The following is an 11282-nucleotide window of genomic DNA, read 5'->3' as shown; positions in this document are numbered from 1 at the left end:
GAGCTCCCTGGATCTTCTGTCCTCTGTCAATTTTATGTGTCTGAGTCTGTGCCTGGCTGAAGGTTGTCTTGGGAATATGTCCCTGTCCTTATGTCTGTCCCTGACAAAGAGCTCTGCTCTGCAATTATTGAACATTACAGAAAGCATCACCTGGAGAAAGAATGGGGGATAGCTTACAGAAATCTTTATAACAGCTTGCTAAGGGATTATATCACAAATGACCCTTACGAGAGACCAAATGGCTCCAATTCACCCCTAAAACAAACACTATTACACATAGCACTGCTTATCAAGCAATGTTCAGATGTTACATTCATAATTTATGATGATTCAATAAATAATGCACACACTTCACTGTGGGTCGGGGCATGTCCGAGGACATAATTTCAGGTTATGCTTGTGGATCAGCTTGGGCTGTAAAAGTTGATTGCATGGAAAAATTAAAAGCAAGTCAGTGGATTACAGGTTTAGCAAACAGGTTCTGCACACAGTGGAAGGGCAGTCTCACGTAACCTCAAGGCATGTTATTAACTCCAGTTATGAGGTCCAGCAAGTGTTCCCGTCTCTTAGACTATAAGAGATATTTTTCACAATATTGCATTGCCACAGTTGCCTATGTTTTCTGTCTTTCCGTTCTTCTATTTCTCTGTTTTAAAAAATCATATTGCAATCAACTATATAGGAATATATAGGAATAAACTGTTGTAGTTCCTTTTACTATCTTAAAGTCTCGCCTTAGGGTTTCTATTGCTGTGACAAAGTACCATGAGCAAGGCGATGTATAGAAAAAAGAGTTTATTTTGGTTCTAGAAAGTTTGGGTCTGTAATGACATGGACAGCGGGCTCAGGCATGGTGACTGCAGCTGGAGGCTGGGGGCTGAGGGCTTACATCTCAAGCCACGAGGGAAACTGGGAGCTAACTGGGAATGGGGTATGGCTCTTAAAAGTTTGAAGCCTGCCAGTAGTGACACACTTACTCCAACAAGGCTGCACACCCTAAGCCTCCCCAAATGGGGCCACCGGTGAGGGACCAAGTGTTCAAATCACATGCCTCTTGTTCTTCCAACCCTCTTTACCACTAACTCTGCCTTTCTGAATCCCACAGAACAAGTCCAGCAAGACAAGTTGCTCAACATGTTTGACTTAGACCCCACTCGGTGGTCACAGGGAGAAAGACAGGAGTCAACAATGCCACTTTCCAAGCCCCATGAAGATGACAGTCCCCAAAAGCTCTGCCTTTCTGGTCCCTTCATGGTGACATTTCTCATGGGTTCTTTATATTTTTCTGCTCAAACCTTAACACAAATAAAATCCTTTTACCAAATCATACATGCAATGGTTAATATGCCGTGCACTAAGGGAATTTTTCTCCCCAGCAAGTCTGCCAAGTGGTGCTGATGTATCATTCATCTCCAAGAGAATATCTTGGAGGCATTCACCAGCTAAGAGTTTTATATAGAGAGTCCCCATGTCTGGGGTATCCTGGGCTACACACACTTGAATCAGAAAGACACATTAAAGGGGGAACTGTTGAGACAATCCCCTCTGAGTCTTCTCCATGGAATTAAAGCCCTTTCCCAAAGGGGAATGGTGTGGCTTTAGGGACTTGTCCCGAGAGAGACAGTTTGTGCAAGTTGCTGAGCGACTGGACAGATACGTTCATTGTCTTCGTGTCATCTCAGAGGCCCGAGATCATTCTGTTCTCTAAGTCAACTGAGACATAGTAAGTCATGTTTGTCTTAGGGTACACACAACATGGATGAGTGCCTTGGAATGAATACAAAGTAGCCAGTCTGTTGGCAAAGACACCAGAAGACCAATGTGTGCCATAGGGAAGAGAAAAGGCACAGAGCATGGGAGGAGGGTGGCATTTCAAAGCTCATTACATACATTAAATATGTAGGGATGCAATTGTAACTGAGAAATCTGCTGCCCTCATGTAGAAACCGGCTCCTGGCAAATATTACTCGTTATTTTATTACCTTCTCAGACATTACAATTAGTCTAAAGACTGGGTGACAGCACCCTTTCTTGGACTCTGAAGGAACAAAGGCAGATGTCAAAGGATCCACCTCAAGCCACACTGTGGTGAAGCATGCCTGTGTTTCCCTCTGAGTCTGAGGTTACACATGGGCTCTTGCTACTGTGTCCTCCATGTTTCCTTTCAGATTTATTGGTGTGAGGAACTGAGGAACACACTAATTTGTGTTAGTTGTGCAGGCCCCCCCTCACTGTTTTCCAGTTATAGAATGCTGGATGTTTAAACTCTCCTTAATCACACATTGTGTTTTCCTGTCTTCTTTGCTCATACCTCAGATCTTTACTGTTTCAAATGCTTTCTGCGAGTCTCAGCATATTCTAATCTCTACTGCTCTTGTAGGGAAAAATTTTTCAATTTTACAGAATCAGCTTGACCTCTGGTGGAAAGCTTTATTTTTTTCTCCCCTACACGAAATTGCTGTTGGAAACAAGGTCTTGACAATCACCATTTCTAACACCTGGTAAGTGGTGGGGTAGTTGCCGGAGCGTTGAGTCGTCAGATATTCTTCTCTGCATCTGGGCTCTACAGGCCCACCACTGTTAATACCAGACCAGATTTGATTTGAGCTAAGCAAATAGCTTTAGAGAAATGGTACTGTTGATTATAAACATGGCTGAAGTAGAAAATGTCTCACCAGATTTAACCCCAGAAGTGCCTAAATCTACCTCTGTAATGTGAGTGGAAGGGTAAAAAGAACAATACATGCAGAAAGCTGAGAGCCCTGCCAGGTTAATGCTCAATAGTAGAGGTCAGAGAAGAAACTAGGGGCTTGTGTCTTGATGTCTCATTGTCTGGTATGACCAGGACCCTCCTCCCTAAGGTTCAACCCCATCCACCTAACCAAACCACAATCACCTCAGTCACCTCACCCATAAATCAGCATCAGCTATGGCTAAACTTTACACCAGAACAGATCTGAGAATCTCTCCCTCCTCAACTGCAAAACAAATTGAACACAGATCGCCCTTTATTGGGTTGTGCTGGTTGGTTTGAATGCTGTTGATATGTTTTCATTCTCTGTTTTTAATTTGTTTTATGATGTTCATTTTTTGTCCATCTGTCCCCCACTTCCACCCTGACATCTAGTAATTAAACCCCTCTGACTTTTTGGCAGACGTATGAATGTGTGATGCGTGTGCATGCGTGTCGGGCATCTTCCTGGATTACTCTCCACCTTGTTTACAGAGCTGTGGTCTCTCACTGCACCCACAGCTAACAGATCTCACTAGTCTAGACAGCCAGCTTGTCCTGGAGATGCCTTGCCTCTGAATGCCAGCAGCTGGGATGAAAAGTCGGCCACATAGCCTCTCAGATTCATGTTGGGTGCTGGAGTTCAAAATTCCAGTGTCACTCTCATAGCAAGTTCTTTTTCCACTGAGCCATCGCTCAGTCCCCTAACCAGTTTTTATTTTAAAACTACTAATAGGTTTATAGATTAATCATTAGCCTACTTTAGTTTAATTTTTATCTCACCAGAATTTATCTCTATGACCATCCCTCACTTTTCTATACCTTCCAACACATTCTCCTATTTGTTGGCATCTACGATAGTGCCACTAGCTCTAGTATCTCTCAAGCCTCCAACCCTACACATTTGTTCCTCTTCTATATTCCCCTTTCTCATTACTTCTTGATTTCACTACTTCAAGATGTATTTTTGTTTGGACCCAGGTAAAATGTTAAGGTCCAGGTGACTGTTACCTGGATAGCCTGCCATTATAAGGAAACTTTCTCATCTATTCCTAGGAGACTTTCTAATTCCAAGAGTGATTACATATTCTCATATTCTGTTATGTTCTGTGCCCTTGGAAACCAATCATGACAGAAGTCATTCAGAGCTGCTTTGTATCTTCAGGAATCTTCAGGAATTACACAAATACTCAGGGACTGACCAATACAGTTTTGAATCAGTAGTGGGTGACAAAAAATCAGGAAGGAAATCAATAAATTCTTAGAAACAAGGGAAGGTGAATAGATAACAAGCTACCAGCCTCTCCTGGTGCTGCGAAGGTAATCCTAAGACAAAAGTTGTAGGGAAAAGTGATCAAAACTCTCCTAACTCCTAACTCTCCCTTTGTTCAGGAGATTTCCTCATGGGTCTCTCTCCTTCAGGTTCTTGACTTTGACAGCCATGTTTTCCATAGGCCTCTCTTACTCTTTTACAACATCTCTCTTAGTGAAGCTATTTTCCAGATTTGTAAGAATGGTAGTCTCTTTTCGTGCCATATCTGATGTGGTGTACTATCCCTAATGCTCTGTATTTCACTGGGGGCTGCTGTAAAATCTCCTGCTTTTGTCTCTAACTTAAATTATGGGGCATAAGAAGCCATTTTGGGAGGTGTTGGTCATGGATGTCCAAGAGACTCTTAAAATATCACATGCTACTCCTATTGGCCATGCTTCCCTACCAGAGGAGGAAGACAAGTCCTTATTGCTGAATCTTGGACACTATTATATTTTTAAAGTCTCATACTGTTGAGACAACGGGGTACAGGATGCTGACTGAGTGTTTGGGGAGGGGGACAAGATTCCAGGGTTAGCAGAGTAGGTGAGGCTCTCCAACTTCAGGCCCACCCATCGTGGACCCTCAGGAGGTGAATCTCAGCATGTCAAAGATGAAAATCCCACACTGGGGAGATCATTTGTCTTTGGATTTAACCTTTAGGACTGCTCTTTCACGAGATTGACTGTTTCCTGCCAGTGTACAAGCGAATCATTTCTACGTTAACCGCTGAGCTGGACACAGGTACCCATCAGGTAACTTAATCTTCTTGGCGGTCCTGGGAGGTAAGGCTGCCATCAACACTGACAGTAAAGAGCAGCAGGCTCAGAGAGGCAGACTGCGAGGTGCTCACCAGAGCAATGAATGCCACCAAGTTCCTGGGGAAGCTCAGTGAGGTGGCAGATGTGAGCAGCAGGGGCTTTCCTCTGCCATCGGGACAAAGAGTGGAAGTGGGTTCATTTAGTGATACCTCTCTGCCCTAGGGAGTTAAGGACTGTGGTTCCCAGCCTAAAACGTTTTTATTGTTGCAAGAGAAACATCAATTTCAATACTTTTTTTTTAAAAAAAAAGAACTAGCTTTTGTTTCTTGGTTTCTCTTTCTGCTTTTTTTTGTTTGTTTGTTTTTTGTTTACAATTCCATGTGTTTATGACCCTTGGTATTTCCTTCCTGCTGTTGGTTTGGGCTAGTCTTTCTCTCTGTCTAATTTCTTGAGGTAGGAGCTTAAGTCATTAACTTGAAGCCTTCACTGGAAAAAGCTCTTGTGAAACCAAGAGTCCATCCATAGAGCAAAACTTCATGGTCTTACTTAAAACAAAACAAAACAATAACAGAAACAGAAAAACTGGCAGAGCCACCACAACCTCGACAGCCACCACTGGTCAGAAAGTGGCCATTGACCTTGCGGCAAGTTCCACCACTGTCAAAAGGAGCAGGAAATGTTGATGATCAGATGCTTATCAGAGATTTGTTTAATTAATTGTTTTTTATTCTTTGAGATTAAAACATCTCTAGCATGTTGACTTGAACAGCTATACCAGGGCTCCAGACCTTAGCACAACTGGATCCATGAAGGAAGAACCATTCACAATTGTCCACAACCTACACAATTCAGCTTGTAGACAGCACCACCAGCTAAAACTAAAGCACAGACCTAACCAAAGCCCATGACTCTGGGGAGATCTCTAGATGCACTACTAACTAGCCTTGCTTTTTTGGCTTCTGTAGTTCCACTTCTTGCTAACTTCTGTTCTTGTTCACTGAAGTGCGTCAACCCAGAACATGGTTTTAGTGCTTAAAAGCTCACCCTGAGAAAGGCTGGGAATCTCTGAACACCCAGTATAGTCCCAGGCTAATAAAGACTTTCTATTGGCTTAAACCCATGTCCAAACAGTCCTCTCTGGGGAACACTCCAAGGCACAGCAGCGTGACAAATACGGGCATGAAGCTGGTATCCCAAGCATGTTGACCTTGATGCCTTTGGGTTTGCATCCTGGGGCCTCCATAGTCATTTCCTCAGCATCTGGACTGATTCGCTTTCTGAGAACAACGTTGACAGATCCCTATCTTCCCTCAGTCTTCAGCGGTATGTTGTTTGGTCTCTTGGGGGTAGCCATTCTGACTAGAATTAGAGGGGTTCTCAATATAATTTTAATAAGTGCTTCCCCGATGGCTAAGGATGCTGAGCATGTAATTCTTGAAAATGTAAACTTGTTTGAAAAATATTCAATTCCTTTGCTTGGGGTATTTGAGGATGGGTGTGGATGTTTGATTTTTTTGAGTTCCGTCTGTATTGTATATTTTTATACCTACTGGACAAATTGCCAGACTTGCCCTTCTCCTTGATTGCAATCTCTCTGATCTATTGCATACTCACTTGCTTTGCTTGTCCCAAACACTTTTATGCTTTAATTTTTTAATTAGATTTTTAAAATTATGTGTGTGCATCACATGTGTTTGCATGTACACCTGCAGCAAGTGGAGGTCAGAGGACAGCTTGAAGGAGTTGGCGCTCTCCTGTCATGTGACTTTCATGGCTCACACTCCAGTGCTCAGGCTTGTTAGCAGAAGACGTTCGCTTTTATACAATCCCATTTCCAGGTCTTGCTATTATCACCTGATCTACTGGAGAGATTTTCATGCTTGCCTATAACTGTGCTATGTAGTATTTTCCTCTAGTGATTTCAAGTTTTAGAGGATTTTGTTGTTGTTGTTGTTGTTCTGTTTTGGTTTTACATTTTCAGAAACTAACTTTTAGGTCAGTTTTATGCTCAAAGTAAAGAGGAAAACACCCAAAGAGTTCCTGTGAACTCCTTGTCTCCTACATATTCACAGCCTCCCACAGGGGCCACCATCATGGTGCTACAAGCTATATCCTTCATCATGGTGCCCAGGCTACATCCTCCATCATGGTGCCCAGGCTATATCCTCCATTATGGTGCTACTGGCTATATCCTCCATCATGGTGCCCAGGCTATATCCTCCATCATGGTGCTACTGGTTATATCCTCCATCATGGTGCCACAGGCTATATCCTTCATCATGGTGGTACAGGCTATATCCATCGTGGTGCTATAGGCTGTATCTGCCATCATGTTACAGGCTACACATCTTCCACCATGGTACTACAGGCTATATCAATGTACTGTAATCATCACAGTTGGAGAATTGGCACTTGCAGATCATTATTATCCAAAGATCTCTTTTATGTTGGAGTTCAGTATTGGCACAGTGCATTCAATGGCTCCAATGAATGAGTTCCCATGACGGTAGCATGTTACAGACACTTCCCTGACCTCAGAATCCTATGTGCACTGCCTGCTTCCCCTCTGTTTTGAACTATTCCTCTTCTGGATGTGATCACTGACTTGCAGTGTCTCTTCTTCATCATTCTGACTGCACTATCCTTCTTGCCAGTGTTGCTTCTGGAGAAAATAAATGGACAATGATTTTGGGATTCGCTCCACCTAAAGATTCTATTTTTCTTCTGGACTGCAAAGTTTTCTTCTTTGGCATTTAATAGTTCAACTTATCAATTGAGTATGGATTCTGTCTTAGTTAGGGTTTTACTGCTGTGAACAGACACCAAGACCAAGGCAACTATTATAAAGAACAACATTTAATTGGGACTGGCTTACAGGTTCAGAGGTTCAGTCCATTTTCATCAAGACAGGAGCATGGCAGCATCCAGTCAGGCACTGTGCAGGAGGAGCTGAGAGTTCTACGTCTTCATCTGAAGGTTGCTAGCATTGAAAACTGACTTCCAGCCAGGCAATGGTGGTGTACTCCTTTAATCCCAGCAGAGGTAGGCGGATTTCTGAGTTTGAGCCAGCTTGGTTTACAAAGTGAGTTCTAGGACAGCCAGGTCTACACAGAGAAACCCTGTCTTGGGAAAAGAAAAAAGAAAAAGAAAAGAAAAGAAAAGGAAAGGAAAGGAAAGGAAAGGAAAGGAAAGGAAAGGAAAGGAAAGGAAAGGAAAGGAAAGGAAAGGAAAAGAAAAGAAAAGAAAAGAAAAGAAAAGAAAAGAAAAGAAAAGAAAAGAAAAGAAAAGAAAAGAAAAGAAAAGAAAATTGACTTCCAGACAGCTAGGATGAGGGTCTTAAAACCCAACTCACAGTGACACACCTACTCCAACAGGGCCACACCTCCTAGTAGCACCTCTCCCTGGGCCAAACATATTCAAACCATGACAGATTCCTAATTTTCTTTGCCTTCCTTGAAGTTCATGGAACTTCTGGTGTATTAGATTAATATCATCAAATTTGGGGATTTTGTGAACATTATTTCTGTTCACATCGCTTTTTATTCTCCTCTCTGGGTCTTCTGTATTACCATATAGAAGTGTTTAATAGCAAGAGTGCCTCAGCTTCCTCTAGGCCCTGCTTATCTCTCACTGTGATTTCCCCTCCTTAAATTTCTTAAGTCGTAAAGTACATTTGTTCTTTCATCACCTCACATACTGTGAGCTCGTCCCTACTTTCTCATGTTGCTCATATCTTTCAGCCATAGCATTACAATTTGTGATTTAAGAAAGTAATTCCTATCATCCAATTGATATTATTTATTTAATAAGGCATTGCTATCTTACTACCCTTTCATCTTTAGGCATAATTTCCTTTACATCTCTCTTATCTTTAACTCTCTCTGTGTGTACATCTGTGTGTGCATGTGTGTGTGAATCTGTCTGTGTATATACCTGCATATGTGTATGTGCACCTGCATGTTTGTATGTGTGTATGTGTGCACATGTGTGTGCATGAGTTTGTGTGTACATGGGTGTGAGTACATGAGTGTACATGTGCGTATGTGTGTGCGTGTGCGTGTGTGTGTGTGTGTCTGTCTGTCTGTCTGTCTGTCTGTGACATGCATTCTGGGGGACATGTATGCCTATGACTGCACAGAATCCAGAAGAGTCAAGCATTCTGCTCTGTTACTCTCCACCATATTCCTTTGAGACAGGCTGTCTCACTGAACCTGGAGCTAAGACAATGTTTAGAATGCCTTGAGATCCCTCTTTCTGTTTACCCCACATGCTGGGCTTGCAGGTACACAGCCACACCCAGATTTATATGTGAGGTCTGGATATTTGAACTCAGTCCTCATGCTTGTGCAGACAGCACTCAGATTTGCTAAGCCACCTCTCAAGCCCCACTCTATATATCTGAAAAGATCTGTAATAGCTACTTTGCAATCTGTGCTTACCCGTCGCATCACCTCAGTCCCCATAAAGGCTTTGGTTTGCCTCAAAGGCAGGGTTCCTGTCATCTGCTTCCTGTGTGTGTGATCACACTTTTTTGTTTCTGTACTTTTCTTATAACTGTTTGAAAGCTGGACTGTAGAGAGCTGTTGTAGTGAATCAAGATATTGATGTCCTGAAGTTGTTTGTTTATCTGTTCATTCAGTGACTCATCATGGCTACTCCATTGAAATCACACATCCCTTCATGTGTCTGCTTCAGCAAAACATCCTTTCTCCTGTGTCTGCTTCAACAAAAGATTCTCTCACACACCTACTTCAGCAAAAGCATCCTTTCACTTGTGTTCCCCGGCAAAACATAATTTGATGTAACTGACTTTCCAAAGAACCCAGAAGTTTCCACTTCACAGAGCACTGACTTCCACAGTCCTCCTGATATTATTATATGTGAGATAGAAGACAAATCAGGAATTAAATGAATAACAACAGAGTTGAGAGGGTAAACACTACTAGAAGGAAAATGTCAAGAGAAACCCACCTTGTCTGGGTCTCCCCAGAGAATCTCCCCATCACTTAGCTGAAGCTGAGATGGATAACTCAGTACCATGCCCCCTCATCACAATGGAAGGGAACAAACCAGCTCACTCTTAAACAAGTCACCCATGCATTGAAGATCTTGAATCACTTCAGAACAGGTCATTGTTGGAGGCTATAGACAAACTTCCCTATTCCTTCTGAGAATAGTCACAGAGCGATCCAGGATTAGAGGCTCCTGCCTGGTCAGCTGGCCTCTCTCACCCAGGATCTCTTCCATAGGCACAGGTCCTTCCTTCTGGCAGCTCCAATCCACCTCCCCATCCCTGCAGTCACTGGACAGCAGGTCCTTCCCCTCAGTCCCTCTTTCCTTCCTCTGCTGAGTGACTGGTTGAGAGGATGGGGTCTCTTCTCCATGTCTGCAAGGTTCAACGGACAGTCATCACATTCTTCTCAGGTACGATGGGTATAAAGGGATTCTGGCTCTTGGTAGCAGATTATCTGTCAAGTTCTTGGCAGTCATCTACACTATCCACATCCTTCTCTGGCCCCCTCATATCACAGCATCACTATCGGGGGTTAGAAGAATCCTTTCACCCTTCCCAAACTTCAAGCCAGTAAATCAGATGACTGCCCACCAAGGCCTTCTCCTCTTCTTAGTCTAAGGTTGTTGTTGAGCATGAACACTCATATGTAGACTGTATTTTATCATTTACCAATCTATTTATCATTCTTTCATTCTCCTTCAAAGTAGGGAAGTGATATTTGCCATTTTCAAGGCCTGGGTATAGTGTATGCATGTCACCAAGGTAGAACAAGCTCCTGTCAACCAGATTTGACAGGAAGGGAAGAGTAGGGCAATAAGTAGAAACTGAGTCACTCTGGTGTCCTGAGTTGTCAACACTCACATAGTGAACTACAGAGACAAGCCTGTATTTCTCTGTATTTCTTTTTTTTTTTTTTTTTTTTTTTTTGGTTTTTCGAGACAGGGTTTCTCTGTGTAGCCCTGGCTGTCCTGGAACTCACTTTGTAGACCAGGCTGGCCTCGAACTCAGAAATCCGCCTGCCTCTGCCTCCCGAGTGCTGGGATTAAAGGCGTGCACCACCACGCCCGGCTAAGCCTGTATTTCTTAAACCACAATAGTTTTGATCCTTTCAATTTATGTAATGTGAGTCTCATTATCAACATATCCCTGTATTCTAGCTGAGTGGGAGCCCTTCTCTATGATTTTTTTTTTTTTTACAAAAGCCACAACTGTCAACAAAAACATAAAATCACTCTCTTGCGATCTCCCTTCCCCCAAATATGCCTCATTCTTTGTCACCTGTTTGAGGTCAAAGCTATTATAGAAGGTAAAACATACCATGGCCATCTTTAATTCCAGTTCTACAGCCTCAAGGTCTACCATAGGACTAACTAGCATCCGAAAAATCCTCACAGCTGTCATACCCCAGAAGTTGCTTCTCTCCTAGATCGTCTGGTTAGAGCACTCCCCTGCATTCCCTTGTAC

This window comes from Mus caroli, chromosome 1, assembly GCF_900094665.2.
Source record: "Mus caroli chromosome 1, CAROLI_EIJ_v1.1, whole genome shotgun sequence".
Lineage (NCBI taxonomy): Eukaryota > Metazoa > Chordata > Mammalia > Rodentia > Muridae > Mus > Mus caroli.
The sequence above is the reverse complement of the archived record's forward strand: the minus strand, read 5'-3'. Positions refer to the sequence as shown.